The sequence below is a fragment of the Strigops habroptila genome, chromosome Z (assembly GCF_004027225.2).
Source record: "Strigops habroptila isolate Jane chromosome Z, bStrHab1.2.pri, whole genome shotgun sequence".
Lineage (NCBI taxonomy): Eukaryota > Metazoa > Chordata > Aves > Psittaciformes > Psittacidae > Strigops > Strigops habroptila.
Genome location: NC_044302.2, coordinates 16,191,531 through 16,206,589, shown reverse-complemented (window position 1 = coordinate 16,206,589; position 15,059 = coordinate 16,191,531). Strand labels below are relative to the sequence as shown.

Sequence of the window (15,059 nt, the reverse complement as noted above, 5' to 3'; positions counted from 1 at the left end):
CACTTATTTCATAACTATTGTGTGAAAAGGCATCCATCACATTGTTGGCCAGTTTAGGGAATGTTTGAAATCGAGCAATGTTTGTTTTATAGTATAAAAACTATGTGTCCCTGTGCTTTTGCACCACTCCTGATCTCCACAGTGTCTCTCAGCGGGTAATTTATAAATGTACAAGAACATCTCAAAACACATTTTGAAGAAAGGAGGGGGAGAGAGAGAGAAATGAGAAGAGAAAGAACGACTCATCTAAAGTTACACCATCATCTTTAACAGCTGTGCGCATATTAGAGGAAGCAATGGGGGAGTGAAGGTAGTGCATATTTCAAAGCTGAACTCTTGTAGTAACAATAAGAAGGGGGGATGTTGTACAGGGTTAGCCAAGTGTTTGAAGTACATCACCATAAGCCAAACCAATGAAGTGGACAAGATTTCTAACATGCTGCAGTGGTGCCTCTGCGTACTTAATAACAGATGTTTGGTCTCTCTAGGCAGATAATTGTCCTGCTGTAAGGTTGGCTTGACCTGTGTGAGCAATACTGTGTACAGCACTGAAGCAGTAACAAATGATCATAGCTTTTCTCTTTTTACTGGTAGAATGCTTAGCCACGCTTCCTTTTAAGCACATAATTACTCCAAAGCAACTGGAGCCCATACATCCCCCTTGCCTAATGGCTCTAAAGCCATTTTGCTATAATTTATGGGGACAGGGTTCAAAGTTTTAATAATATTTGGATAACATCATTGCCAAAATGTCTTTGAGCTGTGATGAATAGAATGAGAGTGTGCACATTTCGATTCTGTGCATGACAGTGCGAGTGTTAACAGCACCATACTTTGTTCAACCTTTATGGAAACATTCACAAGCCAATTTACTCATGAATTGTAGATATGAGCATGAAGAATTATAAACAGCAGTTGAAAACATACAGGGTTGCTTGTTCATAAGGCACTGTCCTGTTAAGTGAGCCTGAAGTAGCTCTTCTTTATGCAGATAAATTAATTGCAGGGAATACAAAAATGGTTTAAATAAATTCTTAGCAGATAATGTATTAACACATCAACATAAAATATGCATGCATTGTGGCATGCTTTTGTATATTTATGTTTATACTCTCTGCTCAAGTGGCTCACTGATTTTTTGGCTTCCTATCATTCACCTAATAATTTCAGCATCCTAACTGCACCTCTGGGTATGTTTATCTGACAATCCAAGCTGTTCTTTGCTTTATATTGCTGGCTGAAATTGGCTTACCAATTTGCTCTGCAAGTAGCTTCAGCGTATGATAGGTTAATGATGTTAATCAAAGCTAAATAAAAGTAGACATGATCCTTTCATTGAAGACCTAGACCAGCCTAGGCCAGAAGGTGCTAGCATTGTGGGGTAAACAAGTCCATTGAGTAGATGGTATGAGATCACAAAAATAACATCAAAATAATGTTTCACTAAAGCTAGTCTACACCTAGAGCTTCATCCAAAGCCTACTGAAGTCTGTAGGGGTCTCTACTGATTTCAGTAAGATTTAGATCAGGCACATAAAATTCTGCATCATTTGGCTAAGAATATTTTTCTTCCAGTTTGGTTGACAGGATATGAATTTTATAGTGAATAAACTGTAGCTAAATTCTGCAAATAATTCACCAGTGAGAGGTTAGCGATTTGTTAAGCAAAAAGTATTTTTCATCACACAAATGTTATAGAAATGCTGACTTTCTCCATCCATGACAGCTGCTCTCAATGATAAACAAAAAGAAATACTAATATGAACAAGAATTACTTAAAATGTTCCCAACTGTGATGGTAGCTAGAAACAATTTAATAAATACTCTTTGTTTAATTCCATTCAATGATATTCAAGTGATGCTTCATTTTATCAAAGAGGCATTTGATTACAGAAATAATCAGCTGACAGAGTCCCAATTCACTCTAGCCACTAAGTATGCATGTAGATAGCTAGATGTGACATATGTGAGGTTTGACAATTATTTCTAAAAAACTGTTAGGATGGCCTTAATTACAGTGGTCTGATTATGTATTTGATAGCCTTACCTGAAAATCTTAATGTTTATTATGAAATTTTATGTTAGTTTTAAATATAAGCCTTAATTGGTTTGTTGTTTAAACAGTTGGTATTTTTCTCAACAGGTTGAACAGTTCTTACCAACTAAAATTATTTCCTCTGATTATACTGAGGCTTAAAAAATCCATGAATTTCCATGGCTGTTGTTAAAAAACAAACAAATAAACAAAAAAACCTAATGCAGGATTCAGTTAATCTTTCAATCCTCAAAGAATATAATGGAATCATATAAAATTTTGATTGGTAACTCCTGTGGTTATCTTAAAATAATACATGGACTATTTTAAGTTTGTAATAAATTGTTGACAAAGTCTTTAAACCCAGGTATATTTCTGTATTGAGTTATCACTAGAAGGTGAAATATTTATTTTATTCTTCCTCCTCCTAATTCTTTTCTTCCTGCAACTACAAAGAGGGTCTGGATACCTTCAGCTTCTGAAGTTAAAAATACAACAGCTCTGTGTTTTTCTTAATTGATTTCTGGAAAAACTATGATCTCTAAGAATGAATTGAGAGACAGGAGTGATAAAAGCAGAAGTAGTTTTACATTTTGAACAATTCCAACAAGGGGCTGAATATTCAACAACTGATAGGCCAAATAACAAGTTGTTAACTTCACAATGCACAGTCACAGAGTACCTGTGTGTCACTTTGAGCAAAGATTGAAAAGACGTTAGAATTAGAGATTTAACAGCCCATTTTGATTAAATCAAAACAATCAGAGTAGTTGCCTTTGCATCAGAATTAAGTTTAAAAAATACAGACTCAGAATATCGTGCCCATAAGTTCAAGTTTATTTGAGGATAATTCTTCAGGTGATAGCTTTGAAAAATATATATTGCAGAATATTTGGGAACTCTTCTGGCAAATGACAATTATTTTGCCTCCTCCATGACTTAGAACTTCTGTAGCTCTAAGTCATGGAGCTACAGAAATGCTGCTCTACATAGAGCTACAGAAATGCTGCTATTTGCTTTGCTGTAGAAAGAATTCCATCATATTCAAAGTCAGATCATGACTTTTTGGTCATGTTGCATGGTTATTCTCAATGGAAAAAAAAAAAGAACATAGATAAAGACATTTTTATAAACAGAAAATATTTAAATTAAAATCACTGGAAAACAGCTCCAGATCTGTCTCTTTTTCATCCTTTTCATTAATTCACATACAGTTTGTCAGTACTTGCTTTGATCAAAGATGTCCACTCCTCACACTCAAAGCACAGCAATCCATCCCCGCACAATGTATTGCGAATAGAGAACATGTCAGTGTAGGAGCCTAGAAGCCTCAAAAATTACATTATGCCACAGGAAGAGGATGGGTTTATGCCCAAATAACTATGACATTTCTACCTGTGGTTGGAGAGTGACATTTCCAATTTATCTGCAACCCTTTTATCCCTGGAACAATTGCATTGTTGGTCTTTGGAGAACTGATGATTTCAATTTTCTGTTTTCAAATCACATGTTGTTGATTGCCCTAGTACTTTGATATCACATCAAGAGAAATTAACTTAGACACAGATATGATACTAACCCTTTATTCTTCATTCTGTGTTGTTCTATCAAGGAAAGGTGTACTCCATACACCACAGAGGGATTTTTTAGTATCTCTATCAAACAAAAAGCCTGAGGGAAATCACCAGAGTGCATAAGATGTGGTCCATAAGTTTCCATGAAGGGTGTAACTACTGATTTAACTCAAGTGTTGACATAACTCAGTAGCTTATGGGTCAAAGTGTACCCTTCCCCCACCTGCCTAGAAGACAAGGTATGCTACTGTCCACAGATCCCACATTGTTTAGTGAAAGCTAATGAATAATGAAGAATGCCTGGCAAAGCCTGTGGATCACAGTATATGTCACTTTGGATTCACATGCAAAGTTTATTCAAAACCTCTACACCCAGGGAAATTTAGCTTGAAATCTTATGAGAACGGCCATTCTTCTAAAACCTGTGAAACCTGTTAGTTTTTATTTGGTAGGAAATGTACATAAATACAGGCAAGTGAATGATTCTTATTGATACCTCTCACTGGGGAAGATCCCAGCACACACAAAAGGCTGAAAATTCTACAGAGTAAAATTTCTCTCTATGCCTAAAAATATTTATGAAATGGCCATCTAATTTGACAGTATGTCATGAACATGCAGCAGATTATCCTAAAACAATGCACAGGAAGTGTTCAAGGTGATTTTTTTTTTTTCCATTTGTTCCCATCTTCTTTGATTCTCCCATTGTGCTACACTTATACTTCTGAAAATTAGTGCTGTAAGTTCATGGCAAAAGAAGAATTTCAGAGACCTCCATTTTTCAGTGCTGGCAGATGTTGAACCTTTGGGAAGACTACAGGGTATTTTCATTTAGTTTCAGTTAAAATTAGGCTATTGGTACCAACTTCTAAATGACACACCTCTCCAGGTATACTTCTAATTCCTACTTATCACCTCCTTGTGCAGTGGAGTTTGAAGTGACCTGCCTCCTCTAATTGAATGGGAGCTCTATTCGATCACCCTGACCTTTAATTTAGCTCTCCCACCTAGGACAATGGGTGATTAACACAAGTCAAAACAAGAGCATAAAGGAAAAAGGCAGCTCAACCCGCCTTGGTGCAGCTGCTCAACTCCAATGTTTGCCTGCTGTGTAGCAGCATGTTACGGTCACTGCCAAGCCTTGATCTTCTCTCTCTTTCTGTCAGTACTCCAAGGATCCATCCTTTGAGCAGCACAGATCACACAATTATACATTGTTGGAGAACTTCAGTGTTACTTCTAACTGATACAGAATCTGCAACTTGAAACAAAAGCGAATCAAACAGAAGTTCACAAATGATGTTTCAAGTATTATTTTGCTAGGGATTTTTTGATTCATCCTGATACTTCTATCAGCACCAGTGCTCTTTTTCCACCCTAAGTTATTGAAATGTTTGATTATTTGTCAGACATTTCAGCTTTAAGGTTTGGGGTTTTATTTGTTTTCATCTTGATCCCAATGTTAGCATAATATCTCATCAAGCTGTACCTTCCTTAGATCTGAATTTGTTTGAAATCTTGCTCTAAATGAGTTGCACTTTGATTCTAGAAATTAACCTATACTTGCCTGCATATAATTCCTAGAAAGTTGTTTCGATGCAGTTCATTTTGGTGCTGGCCCAAAGGCATATAACGCCAATGCAAGAAACTCAATTATTTAAATTCCTGTAAATCAGGCTCAGGAAAGTGGATGTGAAGTATTTGCATCGATAGTGACTAGTGACCTTTTTAAAAGCAAATGGAAAAAAAAATATTTGAAAGGGATGAAGCAATTAGCTGTGTAGAATTTACTTTTAAAATCTTGTAAAATGTATCAGAGAGCAAGAACATTTCTGTTGATGCTAACTACAAAAGGTTGCAGAGATCAGCTGTCCAGGCGCCTACACAGATTTCTGCAGACAGTAAGGGGCAGTCTGTCCCAGAAACTTTACTGTCCCAGTTCTGTAAAGATTTAACCACACACTCCACTGTACTTCTGAATACCAAGGTATTGAATCTATCAGCAAAGTCTGCTGCTTTTAAATTGTTATGGATAAATGTCATGGTTTTCATTTCTAGTCTCTGAGAGAGGGTATAACACTGCTTCCTCAGGCCTAAACCAAAGACCACTAAGGGCAATATGTGTCTTTTTCTTACCTTAGTAATCTTTGCATCAAGCCTTTGATTTTTCCTTCAAAATTTGACAGGCAAGTACTCAATTTCATCTGTACGTAATACGACTGAGGAAAAAAAAAAATAAAATAAAGTCTTTCACCTCTGGAGACAAATAACCATGCTTCCCAAAGGACAGGGTTACTTGATAGTCACTTAGACTCTGCATACCTGCTACGATTCAGTGTTTAGAAAACAAACAGATAGCGTTAGATCCAAACAAAGGATTCATTTTAATAGTAAACACATTTAAGAGGGTGCCTGCGTAAATGTGAATTGTTTAGGGGATGGATTACCATTTTGCATACATTTTAGAGCTCTGAAAGAAGCCATTAAGGGATTAACACCTCCGATTTATGAAAATGCAAGGATGATAAAGAAACAATAGGGGTGACAGCATTGTGTAAACGACATTGATTCATTTCAGAACAGGGCTGTTAACTGCTGGAAATGAAGAAATAAATGGAACAATGGATAGATGCTTTTACCAGCTTGTCATTAATTAGCAGTGAGCACAATTCTTTTATTGTCCTTTTTGAAAAATACTAAATTGGTAGGAAAATACAAGCGCTGAGCAAATAGATTACTCTGTGTCACTAGACTGACATCTGCATTTTCTTTCTTTTCTAATGTATTTTGTTTTTCAAATGATATCGAACTTTTAGCCTGGCACCAAGCCCAAATTTTGCTTCTTTCAAAATTGCTAAAAGGATGTGTTTCCATTTTTGAAACCTTATTGCTTTATGAAAGCATAACAACCACCAAGATTTGAGAAAGGGTTAATAAATGTTAGCGAATCCCCTGTATCACAGCTCAGAAGCACAAACAGTTCAATGCACTATTCTGCTGACCTATTGCATCCGATCAACTGTGGTTTTATTTCTAGCAATGCCAGCAGGTGGGAACTGACAACATGTTTCTTTGGAATCGTAAAGAAATATCGTTTCTGATGGAGAATTAGCTGGAAGTAAGCGAGGTTGTTTGGCACAGATCTAAGCAGGGACAATGCTTGATTATGGCTATCATTCTCCAGCTGCTGTCAGAATTTTAAGTTTGCTTTCTTGAGGCCTGACATCTAACGCATTTCTTTTTCTAATTAGTATCTGGTACTGTAAGATGTTGATATTTTACTGCATGTCAGATGCGCAGGGCTGAAATACATCACTGAACTCAGAGGTAGATGTGAGTGCTAGGTATTAGATTTTTACCTCTCATAGTGAATTCGAAGCATCTCTCTGTCTTAAAAAGCTATGTGGATGGAGAGATTAGTGAGCATAAACCTTCAGTGTTGTTCCCTGAGAAAGGATGCAGAGTGAAACAGACAAATCAAACATCGGCTAGACAAAATACCATGAACACTAGTTTAATTTTCATCAGCATATTCAGGCAATATTCTCTTCACTAATATTTCCTCATTCTGTCAGCAAAGCAGTGATTTTCTCAGATGCAAGGGGGCAGGGGTATTTACACCCTGAAACGGCAACCCTGCCCACCAGATTCAGGTCGATAAATTAAGCTCAGCTTTGTTAAAGACTTGCTACTTTGCCACCTGTGTAATGACACTGTAGGTAAGGAGGAGTCAGGGCTTTCACCTGGGGCAAGTATTAAGCACAGCTTGACAGGAGTAATGTAGGAACTAATGTGTGGATGAAGGTGTGACTGAAAAAAATGAGACCATAGGTATAATTTCAGCCAAGCTCAGCAGCAGTCTGCTCACATTTCTTCATTGTGAAGCTCCATGAAACTTTGCTGTATATCTAAGGGGAGGGAGGGGAGGGTGTTTTGGGTTAAGCTTTATTTTTCAGGCTGATAGCACAAGCATTATTTCATAAACCGCTTTAGCATCCTGAGGTAAAGGTGAGAGTTGTTTTTCATCCACGGTGAAGGCAGTAGTTTCTCACCTTAAATGCACATAATAGGTTTCATCAGAAACTGATTGTAAGAGAGGGCTCTTCAGCCAGCAACAAGTAGGTGAGCTGAATCTTTATTTTTCATTGCACAAAAAAAGATGGATTGGTATTCAGAAGACTAGGGCTAATATTTCTTACTAAAGTGATGCCATTTGTTAGATGGTGCCTGAGCAAGCCAGAAAAATATATTTGGGGGGGGAATCAATTTTATTTTTCTTTCTTTTTCAAAAGTTCCTTACAAGCTTGTGCTTTTCAGATTGAGTCTACTCAAATTCCAACAATATTCTCCCAGAGACAATAGCCATAATTATTTCGTAAAACTGTCAACCTTGGTAGTATAGCTCCTGATGTCTCAAAGGTATTTACAGTAATTCCAAGCACTTGCAGTCAAGATGTTAATAATCAGTCCTCATGCAGTCAGGCCACTTGCTTCCAGCAGTGCTGGTTGTCTTAAGTGTATGTTCCAGGTTTGCAGGTCAAAAAAAGCATTTAACATAATTTTCATTAATGAAATTCTGTACCCCAAATAGTCTCTTCAAAGACAGTCTTGCAAAGATAAAAGTCCTTTGCTCCTTGCAGGTTAAAAATAGACAAACAAACCTTTTTTTTTTTTTCAGCATCAGAGCTAAATGAACCCTTTATTTGTTTCAGATATAATTTATATATGTGCCATTACTTTATTATATATGTCTGTTTTCCTTTCTTTGTTTGCCAAGAAAGGCCTCCTTTTTGTATATGCATTTAACTCCCTCTGCTTATAACTAATCTCCAACAAGATTTAAATTCTGGTATCAGATTGGCAAAGAAATAGGACACAAGGCTATAAAGCAATAAAAAGAAATGTGTAGCAAGGTTTCCTCCTACCTATAGTAGAGATTCTTTATCATATGTGAAAGTCACAGACGATCTGTGAGAGTTCCTAGAATTATCTGTACAGAGTAAAACAATTGTAAAGGTCTTATTGTGGTAGAGCACTGAAGCACATTATTTACTTTCAGGCTGCAAGCAGTCCCACTGATTTCAGAAACTAGTGACATGCAGAAGGTTAAACATGTGCTTTGCTGGGTTGGAGCCAAACCTGGTATCATTCTTCTGAATAGTTTAGAAAAACTTCTACTGTTATTAAAAAAAAAAAAAATCAAATCCAAGTTATAAGTTGTATTTTAAGTCAGGATACGAAAGAATCATCTCTGGTTCAAAAATAAGCTAGTTATTTTTGCAAAGACAATAGGTTTTTTTTTCTGTTGCTGCTGTAAGCACAGCAGGCGCTGTGTGCTTCCTTGCACAGCCAAACAGGTGTTGTGTTTTTATTAGCTTTCTTTCACAGATTGCCTGTTCAGTGGAATTTACCCTTCAAAGAACAGCTGTAGCAAAATCGCCAAGCACATGGAGCTCTACTGTCAAATACAGGATGGAGATAGTAAAGACATTACAACTGTCTTTGAATTCGAAGCAGTTGCAATTCAGCATCATCCATAAGATTCATGTTAAACTCAGGTTTGAGGAATATGTTAGTTCTGAGCTCTCTAATCTCTGCTATGTTCTCAGAGGCAAACTGCTCCACGGTAGTGGAATGATATGTCACATATTTAATGTGTGGGACTCTGAAGTTGCCTACAGAATAAAAATTCTGGGTCTAGGTGAGTTATAAAACTTATGCTCTGACTGGGAAAAAACCACTCAAACTTCTAAAAGTGTAAAATCTAATCCATAAAAGGGAAAATCAAGTAAGGTAATGAGCTCTCTCTGTGTACCTCTTTAATTTTTGTTTCAGTGTGATCTTTTACCTTGCATTACATTTCATGAGTGCTAATGGTCTTTATAGTTAATTTACGATCTTTATTTTCTTTCATCTTGATTTTGATGATATTTCAGATGTCTCCCATACTGTTTCATTCTCTCCTAATTTTGATGAGGATCTGAAAGGAGAAATGTAATGTATAAACTGAATGGCCTTCTTATTCATCAGCTCTATGTCAACAATCATGAGCAGTATGAGATTCTTAAGTTTCCAGGAACAGTATAGCATAACTTCACTAATTTCTCCATGCGTTCTCTTCCCTTGACAGATTATAGAGAGATTAACATCAAAAAACTAACCTAAATACAGTGACCATGGCAGGTTTAGCCAAGATTTTGGATCATTCTTTGGATGATCCAAATAAGCAGCTCCCAATAAGAAAATAATAACAAACGTCTTGTTTAGAGTGGTACTTTGGAGGTACTTTAGGCTGTGAAATATGTATGAGAAGGCCAACCCAAAATAAAGGGATCTGGTTGATGGAATAATCCACAGCCACTCCCTGAGTTGTCATTCTTACTGTACAGTGCAAGTGGGTTAAGAACATTCATAAATGAAGTTACAAAGGAATAGCTCTTCTGAAGCAATTGCTTTCAGGAGCTACTATTAATGTCCATGGTGGGACTTGTCGGCTGAGAAGATCTGTTCATTCTGGTGAGAACCATACATGTCTTAGCTAATAGAGTGTATGTTTCAGTAACATGAAAGTGCTGGGTGAATGCCAGAACACTGCAAGTTTTGGAAGAGTCTCTCTTTCACTTGCTTTCATTTTCTTGTTGCATAATGGAACTTCCAAAGTCATATCCAGCTAATAAAGTGATGCAGAAAAAAAGAGAAGGAAAGACATTCAAAGGGTCCTATTGAATCTTTCATGATGGAAAAAGGAAAAAATCCACGCTTTGATGCCTGACATTCTCCAATCTATGAAATAAAGAAAAAGAGTTCTGAAAGTTTTGGCGATATTTACATTGACACACTTAGAGTTTTATTCATGTCCTCATAAATAAGTAATCTTTAACTGCAACCAAAAAAGGATATTGTACAGTTTAGTACCCCTTTATGGTTGACATTGATTTAAAACACTCCATAAGGGGCATAGTACTGCAGGATCAATTAAGAGTAAATGCAGTCATGAAAGTTACATGAAGTACCATCTGTCAGAACCTCACAGACACTGTTCTTTATATGGCTGTTTGACACCTTAGCTAAACAGAAAAAAGCAGCTATATATATTATCTATTTCATACTCATTGATGCCATTATAATGGGAAAGCAAAAGTCCTTGACCAAATCAAGTCTTCTTAGGTAAAATTCTTAAGATCATTCAGTCAAGTCACTTTCAAAATAGCTACCAAACAGGTATGCTGACTGTACGGTCTCACCAAGACAGGCTCATAAAACATTATTGTTAATCACTATATTTATGCTAAGAAAATCAACACAAAATGAAAATCCAGTCAAAGTCATGCTAGTATGTTCACCTCTTCCTTATTACAAAATATTTTGTTCATGACCCTAAATAGAAAAAGAGATGTTTGTAAAATAATGTGTGTGTGTTGGATGGGAACCAGCCTTCCTGTATAATGTTCTGTGGAGAAAGTCATGATGGGTTTTCCATTGTCCTTGCATGAAAAGCCGATGATTCCAGCTTTGGTGAGTTCAGGAGCTGCATCAATTAATTTGATATTCCAATATAATGCTCAAAATGCAGCAAGTGAGTAAGAGGAACTATAAGTTTACATGTTTTCACTTGTTCCAGTCCAGCTGACTGGAAGCAAACTGTACCACGCGATAGGTCATGGTACATTTTTAACCACAGTGTTTTTTGTAGAACCCCCACTCCAAAAATGTAGCAATAAAACCCACTACAAGTTCTTTGAGCAGCAGTAGTATAATGTCTTTTTCTAGTCGTGAGGGATTTTATCCCTAAGGTCTGCTCTGTGAAAAAAGGACATACTATAACAGAGTTACTGTTGGGATGATGCTCGAAGGTAATACTCAGCAATGGTAGAGACAGGACCATAGACCCTCGTATAGCCCCTGTAAACCTAATTTTTGAGTATGTCATAACATTTGAGTGAAACAGGAAATCTAAATTAGATAGTGCAAGAGATTGCAATCAGTCTTTCAAAGATGAGTTTTATAATGTCTCAGAGATGTCAAATTTATGTACTCCTTACCCTGACCTAGCATTTTTTTTTTCTGGTGTATCGAAGATGAGGACATATCTGTGCAGAAAGTGGAGACCAATTTGCATCATTCCTACGCAGATGCTGCTTTGTGCGAACTTTTGAATCAGCACCTATTTTTTAGATACATGCAAATATTTTTTTACTTAACCTGTCAGAAATATTTCATTCATTAATAAAATATTTCTTTTAGTCCTCTCAATGGTAGGTGAAAGGAATAGCTGGATTTCTGAAGAGTTAGTGCTAACTAATACGAATATAATTTCTTGTATATTCTTTCATTCAGCTCTGATCTGCCAATATTTCTAATGACATTTCATCATAACTGTTTTACCTGTTTCTTGAGAACATGAGAATCCTCTGTGAATGCCAGTTTGTTGGCAAGCTATTTATTTATACTGCAAGACCAAATTGGTTTGTAGCTGAATTAATCGCAGGGGTCTCTACGTAGTGGCTGGTTACTAAATCCCTGGTAAAAGAATGCTAATAAAGTAGATGGGCCAGGATTTGTCCATTTAATCTAATGATGAGTCTCAGTAATTTCAGTGATACATGATGTGGCTAGAATCAAAGCGAGAGGTTCAACACAGCTTATTATCTTTATCTGTAAACAGCTGTTTATCGTGTTACAGAAAACAAACCACTGGAGAGCTATAGGATAAACATGATTAAATCTGTTCTTCAGGCTAGGTGGTACAGTAAGTTATATGATAATTAGAGGATGAATATACTTAGGTTAATTGCTAGCTAACAATATTATGTTGTTGCAGTGTGGTACAATATGTGCCAAGGAAATCATGTATATTTGTTTCTACTGTTAACACAAAAACCTGTGCACTAAAACATAACAAAGAAAAGGCATATTTGAAATATTTCCATTCTTTTTCTGAGGGACTGTATTTCAACATATGGTGTCCATAATGAAAAGATAGACTATGCAAGAGTACCTTCTGTCTGTACTGCCACTATATTCTCTTTAGATTATTGATATTTATGGGTAATATGTTCCTGTGAAAAACACTTCAAGTCGCTTTTATTTTCTTTCTCTTCTTTGACTTGTCAGAACACTTACATTTGTATCAGTCTATCAATTTAACATCACTTTGAATGAAAGGTTGTACAAGTTCGGACACCTTTTGGAAGACTGGGGACTTTTGCCCAGTCAGGCACTAGACAAACAAGCCTGGCTGTAAATAACAAGTTGAAGTACACTGTTTTCAATCACCAGGTGATGGAGTTACTCCTATTATAAGTCATCGTAACTATATACATGTGCACTATTGCAGAGGCATTTATTCAATTGGTACTTGTTTAGAATCCTAGTATTCTAAATACAGGACTTTTGGACATTTATTTTGATAGTTTGGCAGCTCTGATTGATAACATAATGCAATAATTGATCACGGTACATTCTTTGGAGCTTTGCACACATTTTATTTAAAAGCATAATAACATAAATAGCACTGCATGTAGTACTTTTACGGACATGCATGTGGACAGCTTTTATGAGGACAGAAAAAGAACTTTTTGACTTCATCTTTGTAAACAAGAACTAATTTCCTAAATATTTTGCTTTTGGACTCATTCACTTGTAGTTGGGGAGAAGGGCGGCAAAATTCTCTAATTATTTTAGATAATTCAAACCTCCTGAGGATAGGAAGATAAAAAAAATCTAATAGTTCATACCAATCTGATTTGGGGGAAATACTTCATTGATCTGACATCTGAAGCTTGATTTAATATGAGGAAGACACTCGAGCTGGGCACTCTGGTAGAGTAAGAGCAACTGCATATCAGTCTGACATCCTCCACCAGCTGTAGTCATGGTCAGTCATCAGTGCTGTAAGGAATGCAATACAAAAAACAGAAGCAAAATTATATATGAAAAGAGAAACAGTTTCTTCTCCTGCACTGCAGGCAACCAGCAGACCACCTCAGAATGGGATTCATATACTATGTTAGAAAGAAACAGCCAACAAATGGTCCTTTCAGTCTACACTGTGCCGTATCTACAACAACAATCTGTACAGCCAGGAACTCATATTACAAAATTATTTTTTAAATTCCAGGATTACCCTGATTTCAGGCTTAGAGCTCTTTCCAGAAATCACACTAAACTTGTAAATAATCTTTACATTTTTTAACCAAGTGATACAAATGCAGAAATAATTGCTCCTCTCTATGATATTTTGTACATTAATAGAGCAATGCACTATATAGACAAAGTACAAACTCAGCTGAAGTCTTCAAAGACTGTTGTTTTTTTAATTGAGAGGAAGGGAAAGGATGATAGCATAAGATATTACAATAGGATTTTGATTCTGAGGGAGAGCAGTCCCAAAAGAAAAGATCTCATATAGGCATGCTCAAGCCACATTAAGACTGTTGAAATGCTCTAGACATTGTCATATAAAGGACTTTTTCTCCCCCATGTTGATCAAACAACACAGAATCATCTTGGATGTGCATTTCTAGGGAAAAACATAAAGGCCTTTTACCTGCTATCGATATATTTGAAGCTTGTGGTGTCCTAATGCCATGTTGCTAAGTGAGAGCGTAAAAAAATTGGAAATATTTTCTGTTTAGATATATTCCTACCGAGGTAGCATGAAAATATGATGTTGTTTAAAAATACTAAATTTGAAAGAAAAAAAAGAGTTTCTTGGTAAATGAGTGGTTACAAAGAGTTACTACAAATTTAGGATAATATTGCTAAGAGGCAGTCATGAAGTGATGCTCTGTCATTCTTAAATTAGTGATATGCTTACTGATGATTATAGACACCCAGCATGAGCTTTATGATCAGCTAACGGACTAGTGCAGCACAGATCAAATTACATATAGTCTGTTATTCAGTAGATCCAACTTTGTGAACAAGATACTTAAATTTTCTCTGATTTCAATATTGTTCTGAAAGGCTAATGGTGAGGAAATAATAGTACTTTTGTAGTAGTAATGGTGTTAGAAATATTAGAAGTATTTAGAAGTGATAGTAGTATTTTTGTTCATGTCTGTATGTAGAGCAAATGGATAGAAAAAGAGGAGTGATCTCTGATGCTGGAGAAGGTTTCATATTATGTGCTGAACAGCACTCAATGAATGATAATTCTGATGGCATTTGCTATTTGAAGGTAATACATAGCACAGGACAGATTTAGACTCATAGTATGAATTTAGCTGGTTAATGTGTACCTTTACTTGAGCATAGTTTTACTTTTCAATCTCACTGTGTTTGTTTGCTTTCAGCTTTGCATAATGAGTTAAAAAGTCTGGTTAATGCAAGAGAAATGGCATGTCCAACTATTTCTCACAGATGTCAATTGAAATGAACTATCAAATTAATGCCATATGACAATGACAATTTTGTAAATCATCCTTTGACCTGATTTGCCTCTGAAA

The 15,059-nt window shown here is 36.2% G+C and overlaps 2 long non-coding RNA genes across 6 annotated transcripts in view; both read right to left on the bottom strand.

Moving 5' to 3' along the window:
• Positions 1 to 2,851: 2,851 nt before the first annotated feature.
• On the bottom strand, positions 2,852 to 5,824 carry LOC115600601. Its single transcript, XR_003989072.1, has 2 exons — positions 5,746 to 5,824; positions 2,852 to 4,870 (listed from the first exon to the last, which is right to left on the bottom strand). It is a non-coding gene; the product is annotated as an uncharacterized LOC115600601 (long non-coding RNA).
• A 116-nt stretch (positions 5,825 to 5,940) lies between these two features.
• Positions 5,941 to 15,059, bottom strand: part of LOC115600598 — a 63,877-nt gene continuing 54,758 nt past the window's right edge. For 4 of the 5 annotated variants that reach the window (XR_003989066.1, XR_003989069.1, XR_003989065.1 and 1 more), the window contains one exon: positions 13,033 to 13,500. This is a non-coding gene — a long non-coding RNA (uncharacterized LOC115600598). Of the gene's footprint in view, positions 9,590 to 13,032; positions 13,501 to 15,059 lie in introns of those variants that run through there. The other variant, XR_003989067.1, reaches the window with a different exon arrangement.